At 37.1% G+C, this 16,590-nt stretch overlaps 1 protein-coding gene and 1 non-coding gene across 2 annotated transcripts in view; both read left to right on the forward strand.

Moving 5' to 3' along the window:
- Positions 1-16,590, forward strand: part of COP1 (COP1 E3 ubiquitin ligase) — a 377,440-nt gene that overhangs the window by 345,118 nt on the left and 15,732 nt on the right. The window lies entirely within an intron of this gene.
- Positions 9,881-10,022, forward strand: LOC122150575. Its single transcript, XR_006163739.1, has one exon.

Genomic DNA, 16,590 nt, shown 5'->3' on the forward strand with positions numbered 1-16,590 from the left:
GCATTTGACTGCTAACCAGAAGGTTGGCTGTTCAAATCTACCAGCTGCTCAGCAGAAGGAAGATGGGGGAATCTACTTCCATAAAGATTTACCCCCAATGGGGGTCACTGTGAGTAGAAATCGACTCAATGGCAGTTGAGTTTGGCTTTTTGTTTTTTAATGTCAGGTATGTATATGATTGTTACATCTTCTTGATGAATTGACCCTTTTTGTCTATTGTAACAGGTTTGTCTGTTATTACTATCACTACCCCCAGCTCTCCTTTGGTTGCTGTTTGCATGGAATATTTTTTCCATCCTTTCACTTTCAATCTGTCTGTGTCTCTGGGCCTAAGTTATATCTCATGTACAGAGCATATAGTTGGTCATGTTTTTTATTCATCTGCCACTCTGCCATTTTATTGGAGTATTTACTTACATTCACAATAATTGAGGGACTGCTGCCTTTTGTTACTTGTTTTTTGTCTGTCTGTCTACCTTGTTTGTCCTTCATTTCTTCCAATACTGCCAATATTTGTGTGCTTTTACTATTTTTTAGTGAAATATTTTGATTCTCTATTCCTTTCATTTTGTGTATATTTTTAAATTATTTTCTTTGTGATTACTATGAGGATTATATTTAACATCTTACATATATAACAACCAGGTTTAAATTGATGCCAGTTAACTTCAGTGACATACGGTAACTCTATTCATACATCACTCCTCTTTCCATTTATGTTGTTTTTATCAGTTGTTACATCTTTATACATATGCCTGTAACATAAATTTGTACTTAATACACTTAAGTTTCTGCAGAAGGGGCATGGGGCAGCAGCTTCCGACCTTCTCTAACTTCCCGAGAGGGAGACAGAATCACTTTCAGCAGCATCTGCCCAAGGCTGATTGCTGTGAGTTGGATGTCTGACATGCCACTACCCTCTAACCCTTTTTACTAATTCTGATACAATCCATCCCTCCCATGGCACTATCTACTTCTGTGGTAGATTCAATAATTCATTGCAATGGCCACACAGAACTCACAGACAATACTCGTAATCATGGGGTTTATTAGGGAAGCAACAGGTTAAAATTCAAGTTCAGGAATGTTTCAGGATACAGTTCTTCCATTAGAACAGCCTCTTCTCAACTGTGTGAGAGGCACACTTCTCTCTGGCCTCTGCCCCTTGACCTGGTCTCTGCCCTGTTCAGACCAGTGTTACAAAGCTCTTTTTGTTGTGCTTCTGTTGCCACCATCTCTCTGCCACCTTTTTGCCATCTCTCTGCTGAGGAGGTACAGTGCAGGGATCTCGGGTTGAAGGACACACTCCACTCCTAGTTCTTTCTTAATGTCAGTGACCTTTCTGCCTCAGGGATCACTCATATTAAACCTAGCGGCATGACAAAACTAACCAGTCCCCACATTAGGGTTCCATGTAGCTTATTTGCATGGAACCACCCCTGCAAGGGTTCCATGTACCTTATTTCCATCATTAGCAAACTATCCAAACCCCTTAGTGGGCCATAAGCACCTCACATTTGCATAGGCCCACTCAGTCATCTGGTGGGAGCTACAAAGATCATGTCTAGAAGAGCCGTACCAAGAAATTCACTGTACCACAGTTTCATTTTGCGGATCCTTGGTGAAATTTCTTTGCCTAGTTTTTAAGAGTTCTTACAGGGTTGAGTGTAGATTTCGAGTTGCTTTTCTTGGCATTTGTGCGGGGTAGATCCACTCACCTCTATCTTCCCACCCCACATGAGTTTCTTGATGTACTACTAATATTGACAATAAAGGATGCTTATTGGGAAACTTCTTAGGTCAGTTGTGAAAAAAATACAGTTACAATATATTTTCAATGACACCCCCTAGGCATTTTTGAGTAGGGTATTTTTGTTTTCTTTTGGTTTATTGAGTGAGTAAGATTCGGTTTTCATCTCTCTCAAAAAACAAGTAGGAAAAATCATACCCATTGTAGTTGAGACAATTCTGACTCATTGTGGCACTATAGGACAGAGCAGAACTGCCTCGTAAGGTTTTGAAGACTATAATCTTTTATTATTATTATTATTTCTCAATATTTCATACACATTTTGTTTCTTCACATTGATTGCAGTCCCCACAACATAACAGCACTCTGCTTGTTACCTCCCAGTGTTTACCATTTCCATTCGTCCTCCTTTCCTATCCTTTCCTGCCTTCTGCACTTTATCCCTGGGCATATGCTACCCTTTTAATCTCCTAGGAGTTCTGGTAGCGTAGTGCCTAAGGGACTTGACTGCTAACCAGGATGCTGGTGGTTCAAACCACCAGCCACTCCTCAGAAGGAAGGTTGGGCAATCTGCTTCCCTAGTGATACTGCCTTGGAAACCTGAGGAGGGGTCACTATGAGTAAGGTCCAATGGCACATAACAACAACAATATGATTGATTCTTTTAAGGGGATATGTACCTTTTTTTTTTTTTTTTTAAGTTGCAATTTGGGTGCAAGTTTACAGAACAAATTCATTTTCCATTCAGCAGTTCATATGCATTCTATTTCATGACATTGATTACAATATAGTTCCAGCATTTAAAAGACAATCAATTATTGAACAAAATTCACATAGATTTTCTGTTTTTCACTCTAAATATGCATCCACAGTGTAACAGCTCTCCTCACACTTCCTCCCTATAGTTAACCCCTTCTCTCTGTCCTTCTATACATTCCTGCCTTTTGACCTTTTTCCCTGTGCAAATGCTGCCCTTCTGATCTCCCTTGTTTGATTGTTCTGAAGGGTGTATCTACCTGGTGTAATTGTTCACCTCTTAAGCCTGTTGTTTGGCTGAAAGTTAATCTGCTTGTAATCTTCATATTTTTAAGGATATTTTTATCTTCTTGCTACATAATTTCTCAGCAAAAGTCTGATACAATTCTTGTCCTCATTGCTCTCTAGGTAATGTGTCCTTTTATTCTCTGTCATCAAGATTTTTACCTTGTCTTTAATTTTCAGCAGTTTTTTGCTGAGGTATGGATTTCTGTGGTACTTGACCTGCTTGGAGCTCTCTGAGCTTCTTGGGTCTATAGTTTGATGTCTTTCATTAAGTCTGAAATATTTTTGGCCATTATTTTTTCAAATATTTCACCTGTCTTATTCTCTCACTCTTCTCCTGAGATTCTAATTATAAGTATGTTAGCCTGTTTGATGTGACCCCATAGCTCTTGGATGCTCTGTTTTTATTTTTCACTTTTTTTTTTTTTTTTTTTTCAGAAATGCTCTTTTATACTTCATTTTGGGTAATTGCTGTTGTCTTCTCAGCTTATTCTTTCCTTGACTGTATCAAGTTTACTGATGATACTATCAAAGTCATTCTTTATCTGTTTTTTTTTTTTTTGTCTAGCATTTCTATTTGATTCCTTCATATAGTTTAAATCTCTGAAGAAATTATTTCTCTAATCTTATACATTGTCTACCTTTTCCAGTAGAACCTTTAACATGTAATCATTGTTTTGTTTTTTTCGTCATCGTCTATATCATATCTGAGTCTAATTTGACAGTTGCTTTTTTGCTTCATACTATGTTTATTTCTGCCTTTCTAGATGTTATAGTTTATTTTAAAGCCGAACATGTTGTCTAGGGCAATAGATACTGAGGTAGATACTGTATATGCTTGGAGATGAGTATACCTTTCCTTCTACTAGGCCCTCAATGTGGGAATTGTGTTAATCTAGTCATGATTTGAGATGTTTTGAAGTTTGTTATTTAAATAGTTACCTTCAGTGCACCACAGTATCAAGGTTTTCTAGAGAGATTTTCTCTTAAGGGATGTGCACTAATGCGATAGAGGATTTTTCTCTATGTATTTTCTTCACTTGGCTTTAGTCTTCCATTTGCACTGCTTCCTGGAAAGAATGGGCCTCTTGCAGCAATCCAGTACTTATTTATTTGGGGCAGGAGTTTAAGAGAATAGAGATATTCTCTGATTTTGATTAATCCTCAGTCTAAGTCAGGTACTGTGAACCTAGGGATATAGACTTTACAATTGTTTTGCCCCAACACCAAGGATACAGTTTTTTTTCTTATTTATGGTTCCCTCTGGTGGTGTAGTGCAAGGCATTTGACTGCTAACCAGAAGACTAATTCTTTTATTCCATAGGAGACACAGTTATTCCCTCAGCCAGCACCACAGGATTCTCTCTAATCTTCCCTGGTGGTGTTCATGGAAGAAAAAGCTGCCAGAGGGTATGACCCTCATACCCCATGTCTTGTAGCCTCAGGGGATCCATACTTTCAAGTTAGACCACATTCAGCTTTTAGCAGTTCTCCTCCCTCCCAAAAGAAATAATTTTACCTCATTAAAGAGCAGATTGAAGCTTCTTCTGTTAAAGAATTGAGAATCAGTCAATACTTTGTGATGATTCACCAAAGTACTTTAGGGAAAGGAGTTTTCCACAGAGCTTAAATACACCAACTCCAGGAATTTACAAGGAAAAAATCCTCACTGGTGGACATTACAAGATCTTGCTTTAACAGACACAAGACAATGACAAGATCCCTTAAACATTATTTTGCCAGTTTTAAAGTTAGAATATTTAGCAGCTTAATCTACGAATATTTTCAGGGTCAGCCTGAGCGAATATCCTTCCAGGGAACATGTTGTGAGAGGATAGGCAAGGTGGGAAGCCAGCGGGCTTCCTGAGGTGCACTGACTAGCTGACTTTTGAAAGTCAGACTCAAAATAAGCAGTAAACAGAAAAAAAATGAAGTCACCCTACATCTTTGACAAAAACCTCTTCTTAAGCCAAATATCTAGTTCTTTTGAGCTCCTTCCCAAGCTCAATCTTCCTTCTTGCATATATAGCCAAGTCAATCCCAGGTAAGCAAATGCTTAGGTACTGTTTCTCCCTGCATGCACCTGCCTCCACATATTTCATATTGTTTTGCCTGGTACCTCAGTTGTCTAGTAGGTTCGAGAAATGCCATTAATTTGTAATTATACAGCTTTTTTCCTGTAAGTGTTGTCAGTCAAGCTCTGAAATAGTGACTTGAAATTCCGCTGCAGCTCAGAAATTGAATAAGAGGGTAGTAACCTTGCAAGGTGGAGACACATGGAGCCAGAGGCAATGCCATGTGTGTCTTCCTGAGCCTTATAGGCTAAAGGTTTTTATAATAGGTTTAAGGCTGTGGGGTACGTGATTTCAGAAGATCTTATGCAAGCAGATTACTCATAAAATCCTGACCCTTTTACAAAATTAAGGAAGCGGAACAAGGCTGCAATAAATTCCTAATGATAAACCTCACCGTCCTTCAGGCTAGGTGCATGCACAATCTCTTTCTAAGAGAGTCTGTGTGTTTCAACATGGATGCCACGACTTCTGTGCAGGTGTATTCTGCTGTTTGCCCTTCGTTCAAGTCTTATCTTGTCTTAGATCAGCCATCTTAGTTCATCAGGCCATAAAGGAGAGCAGGCGTACACAGGCTTCAGAGCTGGTTAACGCTGACCACAGGGTAAAAACCACCTCAAAAATGGCCTGTTTTCAGGAAATGCCATCTAAAAAGTAAATTTACATTTGCGTTATTTCTCTTGCAGAGTCCCTTTCTTGGTCTCAGGATCTGGGGAATGTGGTTGCCCTGTCCTGTAAGCTGTTCCCATCTTGGTTTTATGCTCTTAGGAATGTGGTTGCAGGGCCAAGATCTTTATGTGATTATGGCTACAAGCAGTGGAATAAGGCAATGTTTAAATTGAACAAGACTGATATGGAGCTTTAGGTTTTAAAGTTAGAACACACATTCTTCTCCCAGAAATTCTAATCTGTCTGTACTATTACAGTAAGGCTGGAAGCAATACTCTTTCTAGTTCTCTCCATCTCTGAGGTTGACCCTCTAGTTTTTAACACTGATACTACTTTGAGGATTTGGGTGTTTTTTTTTTTTTTTTAAGTAACATTTCATTGTCTTCAATCTTGCTATTTAAATTTGTGTATTGCTCAGCATAGTTCTGAACTGCATTAAGAGTGATTAGACATTTTCTTTCTTATAATATTTAAGGGTAATTGCTATTTCCAAAACATGGTATAATACATTCCAGGATAACTAGAAACCTCTTTCACATATTATCTTTCCCATTACTTACGCTGCTAGTACTCTAGCCCTCTCTCACTGCCACTTCCAAAAATACTCCCTCCTCCTCCATATCACATGTAATTGTTCAGTCTAGTGACAAAAGTTATCTTGATTGCAAAAGGCAATTTAGTTTCTGAATTGCTAGTAATGATGAAATTATCTATTTGAAATTTTGTTTCTAATGAAGATTTCAATACAAATTTAGCCAGGGGCTAGAATTTTCAAAGTATGGGGAAAATATGTAGGCTATCCAGAAGTCATGATGTGACACAGTCTTAACCATTAAGAACTTTCTAATTATTTAGTCTCAGATAGTGAAGGTTTCTTTAATAATTTGTTTGACTTTTATATTCAACAGGAACATGTGAAGACATGTTTATGCCAACTTGGCATCCTATTTGTGAGTCAAAGGAATAGCTTTAGAAATTTAAACAATACAGGCTATTACAATTATTTACTATCACATGGAAAATGTAGGATTAATTTTTTTAATTTCATTTTGTTAACTCCCTTCCCTATGGCATTCCATGAATTTAAAATCAAATTTACTGAAGTACAGAGTTTTGACCATTTCCTTTCAACCTCAAACCCCTTAATCATTATCTCATCTTTATCTTCCTTCTAGTTATTAACCAAATAACAAGAGTACTTTCTTTGAAATATCTCCTGTATTTTTCTCTTCCTTTTTTATTCCTGCTCTTCATCTCCTCATTCTTGCTCCTTGCCCCTTCACAGATTACTTCTAACAATTTATGCCTTCTTCAGTCTGCCTTTGTACAATGCTGCCAGATGTCCTTAATCTTTACATAAAGAATGTGGATAGAGTCAGACATCACTTGTTAACTTTAATTGACCCCAAGTTATTCAGAAAAGTTTATTTCAAATTCAGAATTCCCATGTAATCCCAACTTGTGTGTTTTGGCTATTATTAAAAATTAAGAGAAATTTTGATAAGTATATTAACTGAACTCATTGTTTATTTGGGAGCTCTGGTGATGTAGTGCCTAAGGCATTTGACTGCTAACCAGAAGGCTGGTGGTTCAGACCCACCAGCCATCCACTCCTCGGAAGACTGGGCAATCTATTTCCATAGCGGTACCACCTCAGAAACCCGTGGAGGTTCACTGTGAGTTGGATCCAACTCCATGGCAGTGACTTTGGGGGGTGTTATTATTATTATTATTTATTTAATCAATTTCACTTAAGAAACCTTTATCTAATTTAAATGTTGCATTTTACCTCTACTATCAAATAGGATCTTTAGGAAAAACCAGTACCAGTTACAGAAAAAAACTAAATAGAGTGGTTCAAAACGCAGATTTCAAATCTAGTAGTAATTGATTAGAAACTCAGCCTTTATAATAAGTATAGTATAATCACAATAGAATTTTAAAATCATACATACTTCAGTTATTCCTCTTTACATAAGTTCAGACACCATTAATTCTTTCTGACCCTCAACGTTGTTGTCATGCACAGACAAGTTTCAGGACAAACCTTGGGAGGGGCATTTTGAGTTTAGGAAGAGTGTGGTTGAAAGTAGATTATGCTCATACAAAGAACTAGGGCACTTGCCTGAGTGTGTCCTTTTCTAATTTAAATTAAGGTTGGGGTTCTAGTTTTGTTTTGTAGCCACCTTGTGGCTATGAGGAGCTCTGGTAGCATAGTACCTAAGGTACTTGACTGCTAACCAGAAGGCTGGCGGTTCAAACCCACCAGCCACTCCTTGGAAGGAAGGTTGGGCAATCTACTTCCACAGTGAAACCACCTCAGAAACCCAAAGAGGGGTCCCATGAGTCGGATGTGACTCAACGGCAGTGGGTTTGGGTTTTGGTTTTGTGGATATGACTCAGGCCGAATGGTTCATGAGTCATATCTGGACCACCACCCAGCCAGGTAGTCAAGGCCCAGGACCAATTCTATAACTCTTTTTTAATCTTCAATTATGTATGTATCCCAATCATGGTCCTTTCCCAACTCTTGTAGTCCCACCTGCAAAAGTGATCATTCGATCTACTACCAATCATGATTTTGTGATGATTCTCTTTTTCAGTCACATGTAATTTAGCCCCATGGCTGTGACTCAGCGGACTCCATTCAGCTTTCTGTATTATGTACATGCTGATGGTTTCCCTCAAATTGGGTGATTGTGTTTTTGTCTTTGTCCTGTCCAAGGCTTAATAAAAGTGTCTCTTTTGAACGTGTTTGAATTGGGGTCTCTTGCCCCCATTATATAACCCATCTCATTGATCCTTAGAAGGAAGGTTGGGCAATCTACTTCAGTAGTGATACCGCCTCAGAAACCCAAGGAGGGGTCACTATGATTCGGATCCGATTCGACAGCAGTGTGTTGCATTGTGTTGCATTAATCATTCCATCTCAATGATTGATGATTTCTCACACTACTGATGCATCTATATAAAGCAAGCAACCAGCTGCCATTGTTATTATCTTATGATTATTTCTTGATTAGTGTGGTCTCAGTTACATTTCTTACTTCCACTTTGAGAACAAATAATATAATAGTAAGAACTACTTCAAACCAAATCAAACTTATTGCCATCAAGTCGATTCCAACTCATAGCAACCCCCATTGGGTTTCCGAAGCAATAAATCTTTATGGGAGTATATTACCCCGTCTTCCTTCCACGGAGCAGCTGGTGGGTTTGAACTGCCAACCTTCTGGTTAGTAGTCAAATGCCTTAGGTATTACACCACCAGAGCTCCTTAAGAACTACTTAGGTTTCTGGAAGAAGTTTAAATAGAGTTACAGTAAAATTTAAATTTACTTAATCTGGGGAACCTACTTTAATCAACTTTACAGGATCATAAATATGCTGACTTAGAATAATGTAGTAGTGCCAACTTTGCTTGAGACAGCCTCTCTTTAATTGTAAAAAACTTCATCAGGTTATAGTATTTTAGTAAGAATAACTATCTTGTATTTGTTTGGTACCTATTTATATGCCAGTTATTTTTTTGTTAGATACTCTGTTCTGTTATCTTTTAATCTATAAAAAGCTCTAGGAAGTGCCTAAAATAACTGTTGTATTGTTGAGGAAATTACACCTCTGAGAGGGTTAAGCAATAATGTGGCACAGCCAAAATGAAGATCTAGGTCTCCATATCTTAAATGCATGGTTGTTTTTACTGTGTTACATAGTACCCCCTAAAATAATAGCAAACAGCTTTGCCAGAGTATTCTGAAGGAATTTTGCAAATTGTGCCTTTAGAAATGCACTGCCCCATGCTTAGAGGCTCTCTCCTGGACATTAATCAGCAGTGCAGAATCCTTTTTCCCTGTTAGATATGCCATTGCAAGCACAGTGTTCATAAGTTTTATTCATGAGAATATCCAGAGTCCAGAGGTACTGGCATGTGGTGGAAGTTTTAGGTACCTGAAGATTAATATTTGAGTGCTGTGTGGCTAGGAATATTTAATTGATTGGGGTAGTTTGGTGAGAAAGGAGAAGACATTAATTTTACTTTGGAAAGCATTGGGAATGAAAGGGGGTTGAATGTGTGTAATGTTTGTATCTGTCTTGATTCTTCTTCCCTTGTACACATTCTTTACAACCTTTTTTCCCTGATTAAAGATAACTTTAATTTTCTATGCTAAATGTGTTTTTTAAATGGTTCTTTATCTGCTATCTGAATCCTGGGTTTTTTTTCTTTAGCTTAGTTGAATGCATTAAAGTCTACTGAAATGAGAATTTGATGCAGTCAGGAAGTTGGAATCAAAAAGAGGAATCAAAAAGACTGAATAACAAACAGCTTTTTAATAATAACCACATAAAAAATGGAAGCTGCAGGAACCAACCATGTGAACAAATTAAAAAAATGCCTTTGTCTACAGAATGTAGTGATCCTACAAAAATGTGAAGGTCTCTGTCTGGCTTAGGACAGCTGGCTAAATCTGGTTCGTTCCCCTCCGTACAACCTTCAAATTCAGCACTCCAAGTACTGCTTCCCTTGCCATTTTGGTTAATTTCTGTCCTGTCTAAGTGTACTAGACTGTTAAGAAAATGGGCAACCATTTACTTCTGTATCCATTTTTAACTGGTTTCTGAGTATCTTATGAGTTTTGAAAACAAGTATTATTGGTTGGCTGATTTGTTTACGGAATCTACAGACAGGAAGTGGGATGAATACAAGTATTATGATTTTCTACATTTCTACATTGGCTTAACCAATCTAGGGTTACCAATAAAAGTCAGTTAGTATTTCAGGTATGAAGAAGCTAATCAGAGATAACTTCCATGAAGTTTTCCTCATTAAGAGTTGATTGATTTTTCCCAAAACCCAGTTTATGTAATCTTTCACATCTATGATCAAAGTTCAGAAATAACCAGTTTTCAGGGAAGTATTAACTTCTTGGTATTAAATTTGAAATCTTAGTTTTTAACAGTGTAGGTTCTGCTGTAAATGAAGGAGGCAAGGGGAGACAGCTGCAGTGGTGGTAGCATTGCTTACACACTGGGTGTGATATACAGTACCAGGCTGTGCTATAAACAAGCCACAGCTGGGTTTATTTATAACTAATGATGTGAGAACCCTTGCTTATAGTTCTGAAATCCCCATATTTCTACCCTGAATGGTCTTGCGGTTGGTTATAACCCTTTTTTAATCTTCAGTTATATATGTATCCCAATCATGGTCCTTATATATTTTTTTTAAGACCACAAAGCGCCTTATTTTTCTAGACCCTTTAGAGATCCTTAGTCAATACTGGTCTTCATTTTAATGAACCATTTTAAGAATTTTTTTATTATTATTCAACTGTATTATTTTTGCTGTGTTTTTTTTTTTTTTTTTTTGAATGACACATTCTCTAAAGAGCCTTAATGAAAATGAAATCTGTGTAAAAATTTTATGTAAGCATAATTCAAAAGTGAAAAAAAACGCCCTATGACTTAATCTGTCTCAACTTAAGTTTACAAGTTATTTTTGAGACGTTGTCTCATTGCCCTTTATCACTTTTCTAGGTTATCCTAACTAAGGCCACCTTGTCTTAGAATGATTATTTAAAAAAAAAATCCTCAATGAAGAATAGTTTATTCAGAAAGATCTTAAAAAGCTTAAAAATTTTAGAATTGAAGATTTACAAAATCTGAATGAAAGGAGAAGAGTCCTAGGTGAGCGTTTGCTATGTGTAGAAGAGCCTCAGCCCTCTACATTGTATGTGGACACTACATTTCAAATACACTTAGATTTCTAAAAGCCTTATTATATGCAGAATTTAGTTTTTTCTGTGTCTCTCAATAAGCATGATTTCAAGTGATGTCACTAGAGGAATGGGCTTAGCCTTAAAGCAAAGGTGGTAAGGAATGTTCTGCAGACAGTATTTAGGGCTGTACCAGACTACACTCCCTCATTCCAATTCGAGATCTAGGAGAGTGGAGTTTCTTCATCACAAGAAAACACCTTAAAAATCATTCAGTTTAATTCAAATCCCTTTCTCCCTCTCTCCCAATATCCTTGTATGGGATGATGCTGGGACTCCTCAAATTCTAACCAATAAAAGTGATTAGGAACAGAATGATAGTCATGAGCTATAACTTAAGAGAATAATGGGTCATCATTTTAATACCATAAATTATCTTTATGACACTTCATTTTTCCTCAATTTGTTAAATGAATACCCACTCTTACAACTAGCAACTAATAGGAAGAAATTATTTTCATTGCTAATTAAAATGTAGGACTTCTAGATCTTTTGGCTTATCATGCATGTAATAAACTCACTGTATCAGTATGATACACACCAGATTTAGTGCATTGGATCTGTCTTCACAATTTGATTCCTGGCTTTGTTATTCCACACCCACTGCCATCGAATCAATTCCGACTCCTAGTGACCCTATAGGACAGAGTAGAATTGACCATAGGGTTTCAAAGGCTATAATCTGTACAGGAGCAGACCGCTTCATCTTTCTCCCATGGAGCGGCTGTTAGGTTCAAACTGCCAACCTTTTGGTTAACAGGCAAATGCTTTAACCACTATGGCACCAGAGCTCCTTTGTTATTCCATAGCTATGTCTATAACTTTGGACAAGGTACTAAGTCTCCTTAAGACCATGTTTTGTCTTTGTAAAATGAGGATGAAAATAGTGTCTTATTCGCTGAATGGCTGTGGAGATTAAGTGGAATAATCCATTTAAAATTCTTAGCACAGTGTCTAGCCTATAATACTCAATAAATGGTTCTGTGATTATTGATTTTACTATCTCCGTAAGATAGTAAGTAAAATGAGACACAGCTAGCATATTTTTTTTAAGACCACAGAGTACATTTATTGTCTTACTGTCTTCCACACACAACTTAAACAATTCATTCAGCCTTGGGTCCCTTATGGAATGAAAGGAGAGAGTTTGAACCACCTGTCTTCTGGTTAGTAGTCAAATGCCTTAGGCACTATACCACCAGAGCTCCTACTTAAACATCAGGACCTCTTATTGATACATTATGGTTTTGTGTTCATTCTTTGTTAAGCATGTTTACATATATTTTTAACGAATCAGTTTTGAAAAATCACATGCTTAAAAAAAAAAAATCAGGAACAAAAATAAACTGTTGGACTTACAAATGGCATTTATTTACAAATCTTTGAAGATCATCTTGGGCCCAGTGTTTGAGTGCGTTTGAATGGGCTCTCACATGCTGCCCACATGCAACAGAGATTGATGTCTGTGATAAGGTAAATGAACTTCTGGTCAAATTAGGGGGCTCTCTTGCTGAATCAAGCACAGATAAAAATGAAATGCGTTTAACTCTGAGATCCACAAACAGTAGAAACTTGATAAAAGAGAAAATCTACCAAAAAGTGGTTTTAATAAAAGAATAATTCTGCATGTCCAGAAAGCCACTGTGGCTCAATAGGATGAAGTAACAAAATGTCAGCACTTTAATTTAGTATTTTCTCAATCTCTTGTATTTAAATCTAAGGGGTGCCATAGGGAAGTGTATAAAGGCGTGGATGGTTTGAAGGAAATAAAAAGGGATAGAAATTGGACAATTTAATAGTATTTCTTAACAGAGCATTGATTGAAGAAAACATGTCAATCTCTGCATATAATATCTGCATCTCATCTCAGAGGAGAGGAGGATGTTCATAAGGCAACTGTAGATCATACATAAAAAGAAAAGCTAAAAGGGAAATTTCATTTGGAAGTGTTAGGTGTCTTCAGGAGCTTGAGTGAAAATCAGATTTGACTGTATACCAGGTTTATGAACTCCTAGTTGAGGAGCAAAACCATTCTGATTTTCAGGATGCAGTTGGGTTACAAATTTGAAAACCCTCTCAGCCCATCCTAAGACACTTGCCTGCTAACCAGACGGCTGGCGGTTCAAACCCACCAGCCACTCCTCGGAAGGAAGGTTGGGCAATCCTACTTCCGTAGTGATACTGCCTCGGAAACCCAAGGAGGGGTCGCTATGAGTCAGGGCTGACTTGACGGCACATAACAACAACAACAACAACTCAGCCCATCCCAGAGAGAGAGAAATGATGCCAAGTCCTTCCTTACCTTTATGTTTATAATCTTGGTATGAAAAGAACCTAAAGTGGGCATGACACTGCAGTCATCACTACAAATTCACACTCTGTTTCCTGGCAGTGAGAAGACAAGAAGATATCTTTGTTCATAAAGAAGGAGAATACCTTTGTCCAAATAAGACAGGAGGCTTCATAGAATATTAAGGAATTAACATATAATACAGATTGTGAGTTGTTTTTGTTTCAAGCCTGTGTACCTTGAATTTTTATTTTACTTCTTCCTTTATTTTAGGAAAGATACTAAATTCAGCCATCTTCCTCATTGTTCTGTGTCCTCTGGGGACCTGTACTTGCATATAAGTATATGTTGTACATAGTGATTTATCATTTTCATTATACCAAATGCTTATCTAAAGCTCTGAAATGAATATACAGTTTTAACTTAGTGAGCACTTTTAAGAAGAAAATTCAGTGCTTGTAGGACAAACAGTTGAAGTAGATCTGCTTACGTTAATTTTCACCAGACATCCCAGCTGGAGCTCTTGCTTTTAGGGGACAAGTATGAATAGTACTTGAGTGCACATTACATTTCCCGTGTCACTGTTGTTTGAAAGGAAAGGGGGAATCAAAAGCCTGTGTCTAGGCTTTTTTTCTTATAAAATCTTAAAGGAACTCATCTGCATTACTCCCCTAGACCACACAGTTGTTTTGGAGGAAAACACTGCATTTTTTGAGATCCGTATTTGACAAAGTAGAGCTCTTAAATATTTAAGGTAGCAGAAGGCATGTGTCTTTATACCTTCTGTCTTAATCAGGAGTGCAAGAGACAAGTTGTCATGAATATTAGCTGTGAAACTTTGGGCAGATTACTTAACCTTTCTGTGCCTCAGATTCCTTTTCCAAAAAATTACAATAATAGTTATCTTCCGCATAATATTGTGCAATTAAATTGGAAAATACTGAGGAAAATAGGTGGCATAAAATGAATGCTCAATAAATAAATGTTGCTGCCCTCTTCAACAGTTTATACACTAATCCACATAGCTAAAGAACTGCACTTCTTTTTAATTCATCAAATATTAATGGTGCAAAATGCAAAATATGGTCTCTGCATTTAGGTTGTTTATAACCTAGTAAACTTAAATATTTATAGGCAATTAACTGTGGTATAAGTCTGAATGAAAGAAGTCTTTTAAGAGAATTACCCCTGTGAGACTTTACTTCTAACTTGAAAAATTATGGAAGGCTGTTTGAAGATTTTGGCTTTTGAGCACAGCTTCTCAATGACAGGTAGGGTTTCAGAAGGTTAAGATAGAGGTAAAGGACAAGCCTATACAGAGGACCGTAAACCAGCATCTGTTACAATAGCTACCAGACATTATGCTAAGTTGTATCTTAATTTAAAATCATCACCTTAAATCCTTTAAGGTGTTTCTGTTTACAGTCTGTTCAGAAGTGAAGTTGAGACTAGGAGAAGTCAACTGATTTGCACAAGATTACACAGCTAAACAAGGAGTAGAGTTGTAATTGAACCCAGATTGCCTGGCTCCAAAGCTCACTCTTCTGCTCTACTGACCTTAGGCTGGAGAACTGTGTGAATAAAGTCATAAATGAGAGAAAGTGCAGTAGATGTTTAAGGAACTTCCAATATAGTAGTCTTGATTAGGAGGGTGGGGTAAGAACACTATTGGATGATAAGGCAGAAGAGGTACCAGATTGAATAGTCTTGAATGTCGTAGTTTAAAAAAAAAAAAAAGTTTAGGCATTCTTCTGTAGGTGTTACAAAGCTCACTGTGCAGGGAGATGAAATTATCACATGAAAGTATTTTTATAGTAATGAGTAGATGACATTGTAATGGGAAGAGATTGAAGGTAGAGAGTCCAGTTAGGTAGATTATTCAATAATTGAATGATTCAGTATTTTTTTCTATATTCAGTTTCCTTTTAGGAAATAAGAATAATGGAAAACACTTATATGTGACATCCATCCTTTTAAAGAGATTGAGGTTAACTTCACATATTACAAACAGTTTTATTTAAAGATACTCCATTATATTCACTTCAAAAAACATATTTTTGGAAGTATGCTTAAGAATGGGAGCTCTGGTAGCATAGTGCATTTGACTACTAACCAGAAGGCTGGCAGTTCAAACCCACCAGCCACTCGGAAGGAAGATTGGGCGATCTACTTCCATAGTGATAACTCCTGGGAAACCCAAGGAGGGGTCACTGTGAGTCAGATCTGACTGGACGGACGGCAGTGGGTTTTGAGTATGCTTAAGGGTAAAGTTATTATCTCCCACTTACTAGCATACAATTAAAAAAATTATTTTTGGCTTTTTGTAAGAATTTCATATGTTTAACTTATTAATATATATAGAATTGAGTTTTACTAAGGGATAGGTTTAAAGATCACTCTGGGTGTCTAAGGTGTTTATGTATTACTGAGCAAACTGGACACCAATAGAAAAATTAATCTTGTCTCTTCCTCAAGTAAAGACCTTTTTCTATCTACAAATAAAATCTTAACTCTAATGTGGTAGAGTTAGTTTGCATACTGACCTCAACCTGCTGTTTGCATATCATAACTAATACACTAGCTGCTTCCCAGTCACACAATTCCTCATCATTCCACATACCATTTTCTTTCTAATTCATGGTATTTGCATGAACTTGCCCCTTTGCTTAAATTATCCTCTACCTATGCTCTTGAGGAATTTCAGCTTTTAATCTTCTGTGTTCAATCTGTGGTCCTGTCTACAAAGCATTTTTCAGCTCTCTCATAGGTAGAAGATTACTCCTTTCTATACTTTCTCAATTCTCCTTTGAACTGGCATGTAATATTTACCCTAATAATGATAAATATATGGCTAATGTGTGAATTAATAAGATGGCATGAGATTATGCTTAAGCTACTGTTGTTGTTTGTTGTTGTTGTTATGTGCCGTCGAGTCGGCCCCGACTCATAGCGACCCCTCCTTGGGTTTCCGAGGCAGTATCACTACGGAAGTAG

This window comes from Orycteropus afer, unplaced genomic scaffold (assembly GCF_000298275.1).
Source record: "Orycteropus afer afer isolate SDZICR_OR568_19922 unplaced genomic scaffold, OryAfe1.0 scaffold00175, whole genome shotgun sequence".
NCBI lineage: Eukaryota > Metazoa > Chordata > Mammalia > Tubulidentata > Orycteropodidae > Orycteropus > Orycteropus afer.